At 35.2% G+C, this 21,624-nt stretch overlaps 1 protein-coding gene across 4 annotated transcripts in view; it reads right to left on the bottom strand.

Moving 5' to 3' along the window:
* Positions 1-21,390, bottom strand: part of LOC112051487 (transcription factor Sox-5) — a 374,453-nt gene extending 353,063 nt beyond the window's left edge. For all 4 annotated transcript variants that reach the window (XM_052888794.1, XM_052888796.1, XM_052888795.1 and 1 more), the window contains exon 1: positions 21,090-21,390. The gene's annotated coding sequence lies outside the window, so the exon portion shown is untranslated. The remainder of the gene's footprint in view (positions 1-21,089) is intronic.
* Between the last annotated feature and the right edge of the window lie 234 nt (positions 21,391-21,624).

The raw sequence follows: 21,624 nt of genomic DNA, 5'->3' as shown, positions 1-21,624 counted from the left end.
TTCAAATACCACAAACGCATTCCCAAGTATAATGTTTTTCTTTACAAGTTAGCCCTTGACTACATTGTCACCTGATGGTAAGTGATGATGCAGTCTAAAATGGAAGCGGGCTAACTTGTTAGGAGGAGGATGAAAATCCACACCCCTTTTCGGTTTCTACACGACATCGTACCGGAACGCTATATCGCTTGGCGGTACGTCTTTGTCTAAGCCACGGCCGAAGCCTCCCACCAGCCAGACGTGGACCAATTAAGAAAATCTCAATCTGTCCAGCCGGGGATCGAACCCAGGACCTCCGTTTTGTAAATTTACCACGCATACCACTGCGCCACGGAGGCCGTCAGACAACATGTTCACGCGACAGCGTTTTTATTACACGACGTTTTTTTTAAACAGTGTTGCATTTTCAATTTTGTGCGTTGGAAATATACCTTCATTTTACTTTTTATATTTCAACGCTTTTTTAACGTCCGCTTAAAAAAAACTCTCGTGCGAATGTGTGCTAAGAAAGAGGGGTCTATCAGTGGCATTATTACCTATAAAAGAATATTATTTATTTTTATATTATATGTATAGGCGAGCCATCATCATCATCATTATCAACCCATATTCGGCTCACTGCGGAGCTCGAGTATCCTCGCAAAAAGAGAGGGGTTAGGCCATTAACCACCACGCTGGCCCAATGCGGATTGGCAGACTTCACACACGCAGAGAATTAAGAAAAATCTCTGGTATGCAGGTTTCCTCACGATGTTTTCCGTCACCGTTTGAGACACGTGATACTTAATTTTTAAAAATGCACACAACTGAAAAGTTAGAGGTGGCATGCCCCGGACCGGATTCGAACAAACATCCTCCGGAGTCGAAGGCAGAGGTCATATCCACTGGGCTATCACGTTTTGCAAACGAAGTTATAATTATAAACCTCAAGCTCTTGCAATGTACATACAATAATTATTGTAGTAAGTCATTTGTTTGCGGGTAAGTAATACTTCACGGCCATTCCCCGCAGTAAATTACACGGGAATATATGGCTCATCCATTACTATTGTAATATTAATTGTATGGACGCCCTACTGCGTGTAAATATAACGTCACTCAACGCAGGCAGTGATGAACGGACGTTTACTGAAACATTATGTATATATAGATAGATACGGTACTAGTTTGAAAATTAAATGTTAATAAGATCTATGATGTTGTTAGACGTTCTACGAGTCGTCGTTCGTTATCAACCCATATACGGCTCACTGCTGAGCTCGAGTCTCCACTCAGAATGAGAGGGGTTAGGCCAATAGTCCACCGCGCTGGCCCAATGCGGATTGGCAGACTTCACACACGCAGAGAATTAAGAAATTCTCTGGTGTGCAGGTTTCCTCACGATGTTTTCCTTCACCGATTGAGACACGTGATATTTAATTTCTTAAAATGCACACAACTGAAAAGTTGGAGGTGCATGCCCCGGACCGGATTCGAACCCACACCCTCCGGAATCGGAGGCAGAGGTCATATCCACTGGGCTATTACGGCTCTTCTACGAGTAAGATCATGGAATTATATGCTAAGTAAATATGCCATTATAAAATCACTAGTTCATATTCATGGTATAGTAAATTAGAAATGTATCTAATTATGATAAAATACTAGTTTTTGTGTTCAACTTCGCTTGTGTCATTGTATGTATGTGAAGGGATATTTTGTGTATATATTTTTGTGTCATTGGCGTATTTTGACTATTGATGTTATTTTGTATTTTTTTTTACCATAAATCAGACTAAGTACTATTTTCTGGCTATGTGGTGTAATTTGCTTTGTCTTGTTTGCTATATGCACCTATTTATATACTCACATTCAAAATATTAACATTAGCTATAATAACGCATTGCAACCATATAATCATAGATGTCTAATAAATCATACAATTGAGTAAAATATAGATATACATAACGGGCACAACATAATCTTGTATGCAGATAAATACTATATTTTCCTTATTGTTTATAACACAATAGGCTATTATGGGCCCTGCAGAATATTCAAGTCATATAACAACATAACATAATATTTACGAGCACGAACCAATATGTTAGTGAATAAGGTAGAAAAACGTGTTTCTTCTACCTGTAATATATGGTAGAACACTTAAATGACCCGCATGATGTCATGAAGAAAGCCATTGCCTAAAGAACTTCAATGCTATAAATATTTTTTCCTATTGCAGGAAATAGTAGTCTGAGACGGATATGACGTCGCTCGATGTCGTGTCGACTCGTGCCGTCGCTAGGTGGCGCAACTTGTATCCGAAAAGAGTGGGGAGTTAGAGAGGGGTAGACATAAGAGATTGTTTGAACCGACCTTCTTTTAGAGGCAGAGCAGCCTACTCGTAGATTATAATTACGCTGTCTAAATTTTAGACATCGTGATTATAATCTAGAAAGCACTGCCTCTTCAAGAAGGTCGGTTAGGCATTTTTTAAAGTTGTAATCTAAAAATCCTGGCCTTCACATAGTTACGAGTGATACTTTATTAGGTATAGGAAGGAAAAGTGCCCAACCCTGTTTATGATGAGAGTTTTGAATCGTATAAATTACTTAGAAATTATAAATTACCGAGTCGACAATTAGTAATAGGTCACAGCAATAAAACATTGTATATTCCTAAATACCTGCATTTACTTTTATCAGATAAGCCTTCATAAATGTCATTTAATTTTAAAGTCGTAATATATAAATAAGTAAAATCTGCAGTTAATATTATAAACAGGTAACGTGTGTGGTATTGCAGGGGTAATCTCTGGACCTACTAAACCGATTTTGAAAATTGTTTTACCATTAGAACACGTAATTTGTGTCACAGGCTATATTTTATCTATGAAGGAATAGGAATTACACCTGAAACCTCGGTACGTCGGCTAGTGTTTAAATAATTGTGTAATAGGACTAGCGATATCTAGACATATCTCATTTTCTAAAGGCTGAACAATTTCATTCGTTTTATAAAGGAACACTTGTAAGAGGAAAGTATAGATGATCATTGACTTTGTAACTTAACGATCCTAACGATCTTAACGAACGATAACGAAGGAAACAAGAAAGAAGAAGAAGAAAAATATTTTTATTCAGTCAGTAAAACTTAGCTTAAGCTAAAAATGTAAAAAAAATCGCACTGACTAAATAAAGGTCTCCCACTGAGCTGCAGCGCTAGTTGCAGTAAGAGCCTTTAAAGGCTGACGCTCATGGGCGCAAAAAAAACAGTTATTAAAATAAAAAAAAATACAAATATAAAATTTAATAATCTAACTAAATAAAAAATGCTTAAGAATATTAAAATGAACTTCAATACAAGCCTGAGAAAAACAAAATCATGAACAACTGAATATGTTGCTCTCATCATTTAGTAACAGTACTTATCAATAAAATCGGTTCAGTCGTTCCAAAGATTAGCTTGAAACAGAAAGACAAACAGACAGACATATAGACAAAACATTTAATAAAGCTTGATTATGTTTTGATAACGTGTAAATTACTGTAAGCACTAGAAGATTATTATCAAGTGATGTTTCTTCCACTTGAGTTTGATCTATTAATTTTAGAATTTAAACTATCGTGAGTGTCATTCATATTAATTGATTATGAAACACGGCTAAAACTCACGTGATATTACGTCGGAGTTTGCCCGACTAGTTTCGAACCCATACGGGGCCCTTAGTCATGAGCTGGTTCTTGCATCGCGGCACGATCCAAACTGCGAACTAGTCGGGCATACTCCGACGTAATATCACGTGAGTTTTAGCCGTGTTTCATAATCAATTAATATGATCTATTAATTTTATGAGCACCCTGTATATGTATAATGATAATTATTTCACATGAATGTGATAGTAGATAGATAGTAAAAAAAGCTTGTTTGTGTTTCTATAAATAAAATATAATTGTTATTTACAATATTAAGTTTTACATTAAATAATTAAATTAAATACTAAACTAAATCTTACCTATAAATAAAATATAAAAACAACATTCAAAGCCATTATTTACATTTACTTTATATTTTAATATTTTGCTGTTAAGTCAATAATAATATATCGAATATTTAATATGTGACAATGTCATGAAAAAAAAAGTAAATTACCAAAAAGAAATAATATTAAAGAGGTTTTCTTTTTACATATGTGTAACAATATAATTATGTATTGTTATTAAGAGAAGTTGTAGAGCTGTGATAGCCCAGTGGATATGACCTCTGCCTCCGATTCCGGAGGGTGTGGGTTCGAATCCGGTCCCGGGCATGCACCTCCAACTTTTCAGTTGTGTGCATTTTAAGAAATTAAATATCACGTGTCTCAATCGGTGAAGGAAAACATCGTGAGGAAACCTGCATACCAGAGAATTATCTTCATTCTCTGCGTGTGTGAAGTCTGCCAATCCGCATTGGGCCAGCGTGGTGGACTATTGGCCTAACCCCTCTCATTCTGAGAGGAGACTCGAGCTCAGCAGTGAGCCGAATATGGGTTGATGACGACGATTAAGAGAAAACACTTTGTAGATGCTTAACACACTATTCTGTTTTATAAAATCAACGAATTATGTTTAGTCATACAAGGTGTTCGTGTGTTTCTAGGTTTAGATTGTATCAGCAAAATGTGTGAACGATGACCTAACAACGTCATATATTATTATGAGGTCATGTAACACCATAAATAGGTAAGATAAGTTATTACGTTATTGTGTTTTATGTGCTTGAGGTGAAGCATTATTGTTAAAATGTCCGACTTGGATATTATGCCCGTACTTACTTGAAACTATAGAATTGAATATTTTGATATTCGTCGTTCGTCATCGTTGGATCGTCATCATGCGGATTGGCAGACTTCACACACGCAGAGAATTAGGATAATTCTCTGATATGCATGTTTCCTCACGATGTTTTCCTTCACCGATCGAGACACGTGATATTTAATTTCTTAAAATTTTAATAAAAAATTTTGATATTATATTCTACTAATATTATAAACGCGAAAGCTTGTATGGATGTTTGTTAGTCTTTACCGCCGCTACTACTGAAGCGATTTGGCTGAAATTTGGAATGGAAATAGATTTTACTGTGGAATAACACATAGGTCGATATTTTATCCCGAACAAAATCCATCCCGAGATTGGCGAAAACTGATGATTTTGATGATATGAATGTTTGTTACTCTTTCACGCCTAGAGTACTGAACCGAATTAGCTGAAATGTGGTATTGAGATATATTATAGCATGGGTTAACACATTGGCTACTTTTTATCCCGGAAAAATCCATGGTTCCCGAGAGATTTATGAAAAACTAAATTCCACGCGGACCAAGTCGCTGGCGGGCGGGCTCTAGAAAAGCTTAACTTTAAATTCTCGGCCAAGATTTTCTATGTGATGTTACTGCCTTTCTTGAAAAAGGGGTTGAAGTAAGTTTTTTTACATTAACTAGGAAAATTTAGCTAAAGGAACTTTAGCTATTCTAGGCTTTTTCTAGTCATGTCACTTTCAAAATTCGTCTTTCTCAATTTGAATTTACAAATGACTAGAGTATAGTTTTTACTGTTAAACCTACATACATTGTTATTGACAAGTAGCTAACTATCAGATTACCACGAACAACGAAGAAAGCCGACCTTTGAAGTAATTAGTAATTAATCCCGCCACGCTAATCAGTTGGAATCAATTAACTATAAATCGCTGGTAATTAATACTAAATCAAAATTATATCTATTAACAATATCTAATACTAATTTATGTTAGCACAACGCACCTGTCTTTGCTTTGCGTTTAGTGAATTATTGTTTGGAAAGTTAGCGCCGTTTATTTTGTTGCGTGGATACCAACAATGTTGTGATGTTTGTTGGAACGATTTCCTATTTGGCCACGTGACATGTGGCATTGTTGTTACAAAATTTCAAGTTAAGTATGAATTCCAATAGTGCTTATAGAATATTTTGACGTGTAAATGCATTACATATTGCTTACTTTGATTTAGTAAAAATTAAAAAAAATATTTTCACTTTGTTATCATTATTCGCACATTTACAATTTTTTTCACGAATGAAAAGCTACATTATCAATGTGTAATATATGAAATATAAATCACAGGAGAGAATATTTTGACGCACTTTACGAGTAGATCAAGCTTTGCTTTGACTTACTTATAGGCACTTCTTCCCGACCCCTCCCCTACCCTACTCTCACCTTACACTTACCCCTACTCTAAGTATCCTATAGCCTTCTCCTGTTTCTCAACTAGTTCTCCACCAATTTTTAGTGAAATCGGTCCAGCCGTTCTTGAGTTATAAATAGTGTAGTGTATTATAATTATACACTAGACCTATAATTATTATAGGTGTAGTGTATATAGGTGTAAGTGTATATAGATGTAGTGTATACATCGTTATCAACCCATATTTGGCTCACTGCTGAGCTCGAGTCTCCTCTAAGAATGAGAGGGGTTAGGCCTTAGTCCACCACGCTGGCCCAATGCGGTTTGGCAAACTTCACACACCTAGAGAATTGAGAAAATTCTCAGGTATGCAGGTTTCCTCACGATGTTTGCCTTCACCGTTTGAGACATGTGATATTTAATTTCTTAACTTTAACTGAAAAGTTATGCATGCCCCGGACCGGATTAGAACCCATACCCTCTGGAATCAGAGGTAAGGTCATATCCACTGGGCTATCACGGCTTAGAATGCATCGTGTGATATTATCTATGCTAGTTCCAAAGTGTATTCCTTTGTTTAAAGTACCTTTAAGTTATTTAAAGGTACTTTCACAAGTACACTAGACGCAAGTAGGTACTCAGATACCATAGATATAACTGTTGTGTAAACAGTAAGTGACTACAATCGAAGCGTTAGGTTAGGCCTGGAAGCGCGTTCCAGTTTTTAGATGATCTAGCTTGCCCTATAAGGCAACTAGTGTTCTTGCAAAACCTAGTACTGTGGCTTGATGCGTCGTGATGGTCCGATCCTTAGGCGATGTTGTGTGGAATTCTCGGGTAATCAGTAGTCATAGTAGTGTTCAGTGGCGTGCACAAAGTTTTTAACTAGGGTATGCACTATCTATACTAATATTGTAAAGCTGAAGAGTTTGTTTGTTTGATTAAACGCGCTAATCTCAGGAACTACTGGTCCAATTTGAAAATTTCTTTGAGTGTTAGATATATTATAGGACTCAAAAATGATAAATATAAGAAAATTAATATCGAACAAAGGTCATGATTCATAACACTTGTCAGGACAACTTAATTAACAAATAAAACTATAACCAAAATAAGACAGAGAATGACCTTGAGTGGAGTCACGCACTTGTGAACAATGTGTGTAGGGTTAAAGGATCCTTTGACTGATATCAAACACTCTCCTTTTCCACTCAAGTTACTCTCCCCGCATATCTCAAGTAACCCATAAATAATTACACAATAAGAGATGTGGACGGCTCGAACACCACGAGCACAGTGAAGCCATCATGAGATCGAGCGACGTCATATCCGTCACAGACTACTATTTCCTACACTATTTATTAGTCCCGTTTCATTTTCATAAAAATCAGTTTAGTAAAATCAAATTACCTGAAATACATCTTTGAAGTCGGTTCCACTTTTATGTTAAAAAGATAATAGTCAATACATCTTCGTTCATACCATTCACAAAGTAATACTAATAAATAGCTAAATGGATATTAAGTAAACAATTTGACTCTTACTAATACTCACTATCGGTTCACACGGCAACTTTTATCTTAAACATACAATATACCCAATATTTTATGCCGTCTATCGGACGCATGACGCAAGCTAAAAGCCGTTGCTATATCTCGTGAGCTAACAATGCTGGGTACGGGGACATAATTTAACAGTAAACGACTACTTTATAGGATACCAGCCTATGGGTTTTCACTTTCACTGGAGCTTTTGACGACCTCTTTGATATAGCGGAATATTTAGTGGCAGAGCTTTAACAGTGGTATTCATAGACGTTGTAGAGGCATCCCCAGGAGATCATTCAGCCGAAGTGTCGAATTTAACCTCTATTTGTTTGAGAAAAAGACACTCAGAAGGTGACTGATCCTCTGGGGGTGCCCCTACAATGTCTGATTTCGACTGTAAGACAAAGCTCATCTGAGGAAGTACCGCTTTAAAATAATTTATACTGAAAATTTCTTGTATGTAAATCGGGGCCGTCTTTTATTTATCATTATCAATCCACATTCGGCTCACTGCTGAGCACGAGTCTCCTCTCAGAATGAAAGGGAATAGGCCATTAGTCCGCCACGCTGGCCCAATGCGGTTTGTCAGACTACACACACGTAGAGAATTAAGAAAATTCTCAGGTATGCAGTTTTCCCCACGCTGTTTTTCCTTCACCGTTTGAGACACGTAATATTTAATTTATTCACATGCACATACTGAAAAGTTGGAGATGCATGCCCAAGACCAGATTAGAACCGCCAAGAAATATCTACTTTTCTTTAAATTTCAAAGACATGGTAACTAGCCACGGCCGAGGTTCCCCACCAGCTAGGCCTGTACCAATTAAGAAAACTTCAATCGGCCCAGCCGGGGATCGAATCCCGGATCTCCGTATTGTAAATCCACCGCGCATACCACTGCGCCACTGAGGCCGTCAAAACCCTCTAGTAGGTGATAAAATATCTTAAAGTTAATGATTAAACAAAAGCCTCTATCAGTGAAAACACACACTAACAACGTTCTAACTCAAAAATTAAGGCTCTAAATCCCTTTACGGATCTGCTTCTAGGTGATAAGTAAACAAGAATTCTCGATTACGCATATCTCTATAGTAAAATATTCACAACAGGCCCCAGTAGAATAGAAAGCTGATAGTGTTTAAGACTTTGATTGAGACATAAAGCCTTATACGGAGGCCTAATGAAAATGTTGTGTAAGGAACACAATATATTTGGTGCAAAATATCACACCTAACTGGTTGTACTTACATATTACTTTAGATATGTGGTTGTATTTTACGATCTATTTATGCAGTTGTGGGTTAATTTTAGAGGTTGTATTCTATGAGAATGTGTGTGAATGGTAAAAGATGGGTTGGTAGGCGACAGATATTTTACATAGTTTGACAGTGGACTGACTTGGGATTTAGATTGGGATTTTGAAACAGTCATGGCCAACAGAGAATTACAGTACTGTCTAGGAACAGGGTCTCAATGTAAATTTGCACAATTCACACGCACAGAGAATTAAGAAAATTCGCAGATTTCTTTCCTCACGAAGCTTTTCCTTCACCATTTGAGACACGTGATATTTAATGTATTAAAATGCACATACCTGAAAGTTTGGGCCTTACTAGAAGGCTCAAAGTCACTTAGCAGGCGATGGAGCGAGCTATGTTTGGAGTTTCTATGCGTGATCGAATCAGGACTGAGGAGATCCGCAGACGAACTCTGATATAGCTCATCGAGTTGCGAAGCTGAAGTGCCAATGGGCAGGCCATATAGTTTGAAGAGACGATGGACGTTGGGGTCCCAAGGTGCTGGAATGGCGACCCCGCACCGGAAAGCGCAGTGTTGGTCGACCCCCCACTAGGTGGACCGAGGATATCCAGCGGGTTGCAGGGAGGGAACCGCTGGATGCTGGCGGCTCGAGATCATTGTGCTTGGAGGTCCATGTCCAGCTGTGACGTCTATCAGCTGATAAGGTAAAGGTAAGGAAAAGTTGAAGGTGCATGCTTCTTTCGAACATGTGCCCTCCGAATCGAAGGCAGACGTCATATCCACTATGCTATCACGGCTATTGAAATTTTTTTTAGTACAATATTTGCCACATCTTTTAAATTTAAGCATTATTCCCGTTCCCCTCCAATTAGTCAGAAAAGACTGTCTTTCGATGACGAGTCCAGCCCCTGAACCACTAAGCCATTGAGGATTAAATTTAATTTCTTGGAAAAAATAAATTACATACAGCATTTTTACATATTCCGATTAAAGAACCCTGGACCTTTTTTTTTATTTTTTTTTTTTTTACAAGTTAGCCCTTGACTACAATCTCACCTGATGGTAAGTGATGATGCAGTCTAAGATGGAAGCGGGCTAACTTGTTAGGCGGAGAATGAAAATCCACACCCCTTTCGGTTTCTACACGACATCGTACCGGAACGCGAAATCGCTTGGCGGTACGTCTTTGCCGGTAGGGTGGTAACTAGCCACGGCCGAAGCCTCCCACCAGCCAGACCTGGACAAATTAAGAAAATCTCAATCTGCCCAGCCGGGGATCAAACCCAGGACCTCCGTTTTGTAAATCCACCGCGCAAACCACTGCGCCACGCAGGCCGTCAAAACCTATACCCGAACAACTTACCCACTGGACCAACAAGGTATATAAATATGATTTGTTCTCAATTACAATACAACATCAAGCGGTATGGCGAAATCAAGCATTAACTTGACGACCACAATAAATATATTGTGAAAGGATCCCAGTTATACGCGTTACGACGCATCTGCAATTAAAGTGCCCACTTTCATCATTGTGATGGATAGCTATTATCAATACTTGCTGGACGTATATCGTAAGAATACCTACTCAATTGTTAAATAGCGGACTGTAATATTAAGGTGTTTGCTTGTATATAGTAACACTAGACGATGCCCGCGACTTCGTCCGCGTGACCGTGTGAAACTCGATGTATCTTGAATATGTAATACCATTATTTTTAGTTATTCTAAAGTATTTTTTAACAATAACAGTTTCATTATAAGTATTCTGCTCCCACCCTACATCTTCCCTACCCCTAAGCAAGCTACCCCCACACAGCCTTACCCTTACACTACCCTACCCCTATCCCTACCCAACCTTTACCCTACCCCTACCCCTACCATGCCCCTACTCTGCCCCTACCCTGGCATGGTTCAAGAAAGAGTTTTCCAAAATTCACACCACACCGAGAGCTTCCGCGGGATTGTAAAAATCAAAAATGATTCACGCTTACAAAGTTGCGGTCATCAGATATTTAATAATTATATATAAATAAGAGCCTAGAAAGACGAATTGGGCAACTATAATGTCTTCCGGGTATAGTTTAAGTAAATAAATAAACTTTTCTCTTTACGAGTATAATACAAGTAAGAGAAGATCGATAAGGTCCTAGCATTTAGCAAAATAGGCTCTTTAGTTTTAATTAACAATCATTTTACTATCTAAAACATATTCTCAACAAATAGCTTACATCTTACCGTGATAACTTGGGGACGTGCAATTAAAAATACATATAATTATCCCTTTTAAGTTCCCATTAAGTGTCTCACAATCGCGTGATATGCTTGGAATACGAAAGTGTATGCAGTATGAAATGCCTTAATTGCTTTGTATTGAGCACTTTATTTAATAGATGCTACAAAATGTGTGCTTGAAGCTAAAAGAAATATTAGTCTATACCTATTTTTTTTCTGTCTAAGTAAATATGTCACCATCACAATCACAGAAAATAGAAAACGTACAAGCTGACGTAGAATTAGCGAGGGGGCAGGTCCACGTACCCTTTTTTTATTATTTACAAATTAGCACTTTTGAACTACAATCTCACCTGATGGTAAGTGATGATGCAGTCTAAGATGGAAGCGGGCTAATTTGTTAGGAGAAGGATGAAAATCCACACCACTTTTGGTTTCTACACGACATCGTACCGGAACGCTAAATCGCTTAACGGTACGGTAGTAACTAATCGCGGCCGAAGCCTCCCACCAGCCAAAAGGAAGACGTACGCATTTATTTTACTATATAAATTAGATATTTTTTTCGAAAAAACAATAGGCCACATGTGACAAATGGGACTTTTTGCTATTTATCTGTATCTATAAAAATAATATAATAAGTAGTTTGTAGTAAATAATAAACAATTTTCAACTCAAGTAAGGAATATAACTTTTTTTTCAAAGACTGAAGAAATTTTTGTTTTCATCTTAATTACCAATTTTGTAAGGAGTTAGTGTGTGTATTTACACACTATAGATGATTTCATTTAGGACACGAGCCAGATACGGAGTTTTCAAAACTAAAAATGACAGAAGCGAGTTCCATGAATTTCTAATTCCGTGGTTTGTCTTGATCAATTTTATGCCCGCCATTGTTGGAAACATGTTACAATGAAACCTTTAACCAACGTTAACAAAAACACATATTTCGCTGACTCAATTTTATTTTCTTTCAAACAATTTTATCGTTTAAAAGATTTTACCAACAAATAGCCGAGCAGTGATAACTTAAGGACATGTAATTAAAAATACATATAATTATCCCTTTTACGTTTCCATTAGGGCCCTCGCAGTCGCGTGATGCCGTACGTTTTACATACGAATGAGAGAGTCGATAACAGGGACGATCCGGTTGCAATAAAAATAAACAAATAATAAAGTATTTCAAAGGGTGTTCCGGATTTGTATTTGTAGAGTTCCGTAGGGTTTGCTTAAACATACGAGCTACTAAAAAGCTGAGCATATACGTCGACAGGTCCTAAGTCCCGGGATCTGCCTTATTTACAACATGATGGACCCGGCTCACGCACTTGAATCCACGGAATGCTATTGCTAGACACTGACCATCTAATAAGCTCATGGGCTTGCAGCGCAAACGGAAGGACATCCAATAAAATTTATCGTGTGTTGGTCGTGAACAGGCACGTAAGCTTATTGGACGGTGAGTGGCTAGCATAATATAAGTATTTGTATATTGTAAAGGTCCAAATGAAAATGTTTGTGTAAATAAAAAAATGCTGTTGAAAATTTTGTATATATTTCATTTGTAATTGTAAATATTGCTATTTCTATTAGATTTTTTTAACTAGGATAGTTATATTAACAAATTCAAATAATGTATTTATTTCTTCTTTTATTAAAAGTTTGCATAAAATAATTAAATAAATAGGATTCGTCGTAAAAGCTCCTAAAATACCTGTCTTTTGTTAATCTATTGATTTTATTAATAGGGGTTGTTGCTCTATCAATGATGAATTGTTGACATTTTATTTTATTTATTGATATATATAATTCATTGCACCAAAGAAAAACAATAACATAGTAAACAAGTATAGGCAAAATCTTATTACTTATAGAAATATCTGCCATTTTTGTACTTATATTAAAAAAAATATCCGTTGGTTCCCACATCCGTTTTACGGTACCCTAAACGCAAACAAAACATAACAAACAGGGTGAGCGTAAATGAAAAAGAAAAGGAATAAAGTTATCATGCGGCCTTTTATTAAGGCTCTACGTAGGTAGCGGTTTATGATGCATTGTTTATTGCGCCGTGCTATCGTCTTTATGTCTTCTCTTATAACGTTAAACAAAGATAGTACGACACACATATGCATAGTACAAATTCAATGTATTCTAGCTCCACATCTGGCCGATTTAACATGGTGGGTTGAAGCTTCAAATCGTGTCCCTTAAACATAGGTAGAGGGTAGTAAAAATGGCCAAAAAAGAATTTGATTTTACAATGGGGTATTTTATTTTTAGAATCTTTTGAGTCCTAAGGAAATACTCTTAGAACAGCTTTATACTAGCTTTACCTCATATAATCTTTAATCTAAATTATTTAGATTAGAAGATTAACTTTGATATGAGTAACTTTTCGTTTAATTATAAATATTTTGTATTTAGTTATAATTATTCTTCGAAGTTCGAAAAATTACTCATACAAGTAATCTTTAATCTTCTAATCTAAATATAAATTATTTAGATTAGAAGATTAAGAGTAATTTTTCGTTTAGTAATAATTATAACTAATAATAAAATAATTATAACTAAACGAAAAATTAATCATCACGAAATATATAAAACAGCTTGCCGTACAAATTTGGTAGGGAAGTAGATTTTAAGAATTAAGGAGGTCTAAGGGCGGAAGAAATTGCGGAGGTCAGCTAGTAATATAAGGTTCGTAATATACATATGCCACGTCTTATTCTCTTCTTATCTGGCATATTATCTTAGTCGTCGTCATCAACCCATTTTCGGCTCACTGCTGAGCTCGAGTCTCCTCTCAGAATGAGAGGGATAAGGCCAATAGTCCACCTCGCTGCCCCAATGCGAATTGGCAGACTTCACACACGCAGAGAATTAAGATAATTCTCTGATATGCAGGTTTCCTCACGATGTTTTCCTTCACCGATTGAGACACGTGATATTTAATTTCTTAAAATGCACACAATTGAAATATTGGAAGTGCATGCCACGGCCGGATTCGAACCCACACCCTCCGGAATCGGAGGCAGAGGTCATATCTACTGGACTATCACGGCTCTATTATCTTAGTACTTACCCATAAATAGGCTGCACTTACTTTGGGGCTAGATAGTGATGTATGTATTGATTAAGTACAGTTATAATGTTTGTTATTTTGCTATACTTTATGTAACAATGCAAATAACAACACAAGGTTAGCCGCGTGTAACAACTAGTGTTTGACAAACCCATATCGCATGAACGGTTTTATAGTGCCTTATTTATGCGATGGGCGAATAACCTTATAAAACTTAAGTTCAAGACCGATTGCAATAAAGATAACTAATTATATATGTTCGCATAAATTTATTTAAAAATGTAAGGACAATGTAAATTACATAATTATTTTCATTTCAATAGAATTAAATTAATTTATTAAAGATTCGATAAACCTGTTAAAACAATAGTAGGTATATTCGTGTATACGTTACTCCCACAAAATGAGACTAATCTAATAACACAAATGTCAAATGACCACACAAACGTCAAATGACCACAAGCTCTTTGTTGACGTACTTACATACATATAGGTACGCTCGTCAAACAATAAAACACACTTACAACTCTAACTCCCAGTTTCTGAAAGGCAGATCAATTCAAAATATCATAAATAACTGACGGTTAAAAGATAACCTCCACTATAAATAATAATATTAAGTATGACGATAATCTGGTTAAAGCCGAAAAGGAAAAAGTATCAAAATACTTGGACCTTGCTCACGAGATTACCGCCATGTGGAATGTTGAGTCAACTATTATTGTTCCGATAGTTGTTTCAGTCAATGGTCTTATAGCGAAAAGCTTCGACCAACACCTTAAGAAGCTTTCGCTTAACTGTTGGATCAAGAGTCGGATACAAAAGGCAGTGATTCTTGAGACGGCGCGTATTGTGAGGAGGTTCCTCACTCTGGAGCCCTGACCACCGGTTGCTTGGGCACTCAAATGTCCCGCAGCGGGAGGGTGATTTTTTTTTTTATAAATTTTTAATAATGTTTTGTATTTTATACTTATATTGTTAAAAATTTAAAAAAAAAAGAAGTAATAAATAAATGAGAGTAATAATTAAGTATAAATTTATACGATCATCTAAATCGATTATCGTATTACATTAGTTTATAAACGTCCCAATTATATAGCATTATAGAATTGTGATTACACTCTAAAATTAAAGCGTGTCTAAAATATGCTCCAAAATAGTTGATTAAAAAGTTATGGGATTTCTGAATTGTCTCTTAATATTAATTATATTAAATTAAATAAATATAACATCTAAACAAAGTTCCACTTGCAAAATTCATTGGTTATATTAGCGTTTCAAAGCGTCACTTAATAATGATAATTTTAACATTGATTAATTGGATTATATCTAAGATCAACCTCTCAGAAATCGATCGTTTTCGATTATTTTTATTGTTGTGTCTATGTACAGATAAGTACTTTGTATTACGAGTATGAAGACATAAAGATATGTTACGGTACACATCATCCTATTTTACGATAGATACTACGTCGATAAAATCAGGTGTTATGTTTAGGTTGAACTAATTAGAAAGTCCATATATACCCTAAGCTACATACGTTACATTATACCAGACGTTGTAAACATGTATTCATTGTAATCACTATAATAAAGATGAGTGAACCGTTATTGTTTCGATTGTCTATTTAGTCAATGGTTTTAAAGAAAAAGCTTCGATCAACATCTTAATAAGCTTTCGCTTGACTGGTGGATCAAGGGTGGAATATATTCCTTAAAGGCTTGAAACGGTGTATAATGTGAGGAGGTTCCTCATTCCGAAGCCCTGAAAGTTTCAAAACGGAAGAAATTTTTTTTTTGTAATTTTAATTTACAAGCATTGATATAAATTTAAAATGTAACAGAAATTTAAAAAAATAAAAAATATGAAGTACTAAACATGAATGTTATGAACGTAAAGTTAACAATAAACTTAACATTTAAATGAGTGATTAATGAATAACTTAAAAAAATATTTCATTATTATAATGCATAAAGCTTAAATGAACTTTGTATTAAAAGCGAAAGTTTCACAATCAGAAACATGATACTCTTAAATTTTAGCAAACTGTTTCCAATCAGGCTTTTCGATCAGATCGCGTCAAAATAACAAAAAGGGTTAATATAAGAACTTTCACAAAATAATATTACTTTTTCGAAAATTTAAACAAATAATGGCAATTATACTTAAGTGTCACAATGCAAGAGAACGATAATTTTATAAAACAATACCTTGTCGGCGTGTGGACTATAATTTTTACTTTAGAGGTAAAAACGTCACTTTGTGACAACTAAATTATACGACAGCAAATAATTTAAAATTCGCTGCCTTGAAAAGAATTATTATTTAAGGTACATAGTAAAAATTTAAATTACTAAAATTTCAAAAATTTCTTTTCATGTTTATACGTTACTTGAGAATAATTTAACGAAAGCAAAATAATTAGTACACTCAAATTTAAGATAACTGGCATATGTCCACTGGGCTATCACGGCTCTCATCATGAGAGCCGTGATAGCCCAGTGGATATCATCCCCATTACGGGTACATAAATCAATTCTCAAATAGATCTCGATCGCGCTTTCAGTATCTGAGTGTTATCTCACAATGCCAGGGGACTGGCGTCAAAGAGGAACACCTTTCGTGCCAAACGAGACCGCGGGGGCGGCACGCGACGTCTCTCATCGGGGATTTATTCTCTTAATGCAAATAAGAGGACGGTTGTAATTGAAATTATTTTTATTTGTTCCATTTGATACGAGTCCGATTGTATAAGATTTCGTTGTTACCACGGGACTGACTAACTGACAGTTTGTTTATTTCATTACACCTTAAAACTAATAATATAGTAGGTACTTAATAATTTTTGATTTTAAGAAAAAGACAGCCTTGTCGCTTAGTAGTGATCTTTTGGCATAATATTGCTTAGGAAATATCAATTACATTAGGAAATGTAAAATAAAAATAGTGACATCAAAAGACGACGGGAATATAAAAAATATTATTTAAAAGACATGGCAAATATTAAAATTAAAATATGAAAACATGCATGCATGCATATGCATATATTAAAGAGCTTGAAAATAGCAAGGCAACACTAGTTCATTGGTTTTCTTTAAAAAAAAGAGTTATTATATTTTCGATATACAATCGCGCGCAAACTCTTTCAAAAGACTTCAACGCGTTTTTGTTACTGTTCCAATCTAATAAACAAAAATATAATACATTTGATTTATATTTTAAGTTATTAGGTTACACTTAACAACAAATAATTACAGATTACCGACATTAATATACATATTTTTTTATTTTACATTATAATATGAATAAATAAAATATTAAAACATACGCATACTCAATTATTTTCTTAATTCAAATCCGTAACATAATATAAGATCAGCTCCTGCAATAGTTAGCAAATCAATATAATTAATTATTGTAACACAAAAGGCAAGGTTCTGTTACAACCTGTCTGCAGGCTGGCATGCGTAACCATGGCAACGCCGCAGAGTATCAGGTGATCCGGTGAAAAGTCAACAACTTTATTATATTGACCCGTTACACCACCAGGCTTTGCTTGAGTGATTCAAACACTCATGAAAACATGTAATTTCTTAAAGCAGAATAAGTACTTCTTTAAATATTGTATTTACGTAGTTATGGTTAAATTATTAAATTTCATTTGATAAAAGTATTAAAATACTCGTAATTCAAAGATGCTTGAACGCAATTCGACCGATTTTAATCTTAACATTGGAAGCAATAGAAATAAAAATAATTTGTAAATGACAATTAATTTTGTGATATTATTATTTATAAAGTGTAACTTATTGCTAGTTTTTCTCAGTAACAATACCTAGTAGTTTAAAAATGAACCTGGTATTAGGATTACTACACACTACTTAAAATAGGCAATTATTATTTGATTTGATTATAGATACGTTACTATATTATCTTTATCAGCAATTTTTAATATCATAAATATTGATTACAAATATCATGATGTAGGTATATCTAAGTTCAGTGAACTGTGAGATTTCCGTGTAGTTAGGTATTTGTTGCTTCCTAACTGAGAAGCCGTAATAGCCCAGTTGATATGATCTCTGCCTCCAGTTCCGGGGGGCGTAGGTTCGAATCCTGTCCAGGGCATGCACCTCCAACTTTTCAGTTATGTGCATTTTAAGAAATTAAACATCACGTGTCTCAAACGGTGAAGGAAAAACATCGTGAGAAAACATGCATACCTAAGTGTGTGAAGTCTGCCAATCCACATTGAGCCAGCGTGGTAGACTATTGGCCTAACCGCTCTCATCAGAGGAGACTCGTGCTCAGCAGTGAGCCGAAAATGGGTCGATAGTGACATGACAGATTGAAAACCAACGCCTATAACAGCAACACTTCACAGCGCTGCCGTACTACAAAGTATAAAGCCTCAAATACCTATAATAACACCGGCAACCATGCCCTTCATAACGACACAGCAATGCTTAGCGGAAGGTAAAAGCATGGTAGTAGTACATCCCCAGACGAGCTCAGTCACAAATAGCTCTGCTACTAAAAACTAAAGCTGTTAATCTATAAAATTTTATCTAAATACATTTAGCTCGTATTGTGTGTGTTTGCGTATCAAAAACACAAGTTTATATCTTTATAATTATAAATAGTAGGTATATACTATGACTAATATCTTTAGAACACTTAGTTACTCGTACCTTACCTACAAGGTAATTATATTATTGCGGCGCCTATAATGTTTTTGTATTTACCACTAGCGGAAACTCTATAGAAAACCCAAAAGAAAAACTTGACAATCTGTAACCACAATGCGCCATGAATTTTTCCTCAAGAAAATTACAATATTAATTTTCCACTCTGTTGTATTTTAACGTTACTCAGTTTTTTGAATATGATTAAAAACCATTTTCCTCTTTAACTAACTAAACTAAGCACTAAGCCTTTCTTGAAATAGGCATGAAATAAAATAACAAGAAATAAAAATAAATCAAGGACCTTTCGGTTTTCAGTTAGTTGAAACTGACTAAAAACGGGACGACAAACTCGAAAGTTACCATTTTTTAAACGGTTTTTTACTAAAAAAAGTAGTTCGTAGTTACATTTTCTGAATATATCGCGTTCGATAAAAAATAACGAAATAAGTTATTGCGAGAGAAAGTTTTTTACCAACAACGTAATACATGGTTATTTTAAAATCATCTGTTTTTCATAATCATCATTATCAACCCATATTTAGATCACTGCTGAGCTCGAGTCTCCTCTCAGAATACTAGGGGTTAAGCCAATAATAGTTCACCAAGCTGCCCCAATGCGGATTGGCAAACTTCACACACGCAGAGAATTAAGAAAATTCTCTGGTATGCAGGTTTCCTCACGATGTATTTCCTTTACCGTTTTAATCCCCACCCTCTGGAATCAGAGGCAGAGGTCATATCCACTGGGCTATAACAGCTCTTCATAATACTTACATATTGAAATTAAGCCTAAACATAATGTAACACAAACCACAGTTGGTAAATATTAATAATACAATTAATAGTTGCCGCCACTACTAACCTCCAAAATTACATACTCTGTTAATTCCTTTTTTTATAGAATAATCTAGTTTCGAGATTATTTTCGAAAATTTTAGGCAAATGTCTTTTTAAGTTAAGAAAGGCAAAGCATTGTTTTTACTGTAAGATGTGTTGCGCTAAGAAAGAAAGATAGGATAAGGATAGGCCTGATGCTGCTATTACTGCAATTTTGCAGCCCTAAGCATCAGCTTTTAAGTTTATTTGCTAAATCCGGCATTGATTGGCGGAACATAACATAACCATAACAAAAAGCAGACTTTGCAGATACTTACTACAATATACTACAACGCGATGTATAGTACTTATCAATATGAGGCACATTTATATTACGCCTCATATGTTTTTTACCGGATCGAAATAAAGAGGCGCTATATTTGCGAGCAGAAAAACGAGCATAGCGGTAACAGGTACTTCCCTGGATGATCTCTATCACATAGAGTCATAATAACTACTCATATGATTTGTATTTTAAAAGTGCAATAATGTCATGTAAGTAAATTTTGTTTGGAATCAAAATATTTTGTCATTCTTATTCGATTAATATCCACAATCCTAAATAAATTCTGCTAATAAATACCATCAGAACCTGCGCAATTTCACCCGCGTAGTTCTCATTGCTGTGGGAATACGAGGTTATAATATATAGCCTATTTATAATATTGCCTATTTAATTTTATTACTCGATTAAATTTTTGAAATTTGTCCAGTGGTTTCAGAAGATATGCACACAAATGCAATAAAATTTTCCTTTACCTATAGCTACCTATTAGCCTTTCTTTAATATAAAATCGGTAATTTAATATTGAACTTTGTAAAAAGAATATTAACAAAAACAATTGTCTAACTGCGACGGGTGAATCGGAAATTGTCGAAAAATTATAATATAGGAAATATTATAATACAGTTAATAAAATACTCTTATATCTTACACAAGTTTGTTACAAAGTCGCTTAGTCATAATTGTTTTTGCATAAATCGCGAAAGGTTTCCCCTAATAGGTGCTTATCCCGGTTAAAGCATCTCTTATTGTAATCATAATAAACCCTTCTTACTCTATTTACAAATATTATAATAATATTATACTAAATTTTATTTAATATGTACTTAGTTATAAGTAAATTTACCTACAATAAAAATGTTATTCGCGTAAATCGGAAAATAAAGTGTATGAAATATTCAATAAATAATAAAAAAATACCTTTAAACATGCGGTGAAAATGTACTATCACATCACAGTTAATAGAAAACCAACACATAAACAATGCAAGTACATACACGACACTAAAATAATTTATTTGTTTTTAAAATAAAAAAATACGTACACGTACACTACACTAAATAGTTCATGCACTAATACATAGTCATATATATTCATCCGTAAAAGTTTTCGACTCAGTCCGTACGCATACTTTATTTTCCGGACATCGTGAAATCGTAAAGGCGTGTACATACATGCGTAACCTGACCACAGACCTGCGTGGACGCAACGCAACTGAAATCAACCTTGCAAGGACCACTATCTCCGTCCCACTCGGAACTTGTGCCCGTCTCTCTCTAGCGGGCATTGTGCTTTAGACTGGCCTGACAATAAATTACCTATAGGAATCTAATCACTTTAATAGATGATTTTTTTTAATACTTTTTTTAATGGCACCTCACTATACGTCATCTATAAGGTATGGAGGAGGTAGTGTAGGTATTTGGTGCCTTTTCACACGCATATCAAATATTCA

The sequence above is a fragment of the Bicyclus anynana genome, chromosome 23 (genome assembly GCF_947172395.1).
Source record: "Bicyclus anynana chromosome 23, ilBicAnyn1.1, whole genome shotgun sequence".
Lineage (NCBI taxonomy): Eukaryota > Metazoa > Arthropoda > Insecta > Lepidoptera > Nymphalidae > Bicyclus > Bicyclus anynana.
This window is presented reverse-complemented; position numbering and strand designations above follow the sequence as displayed.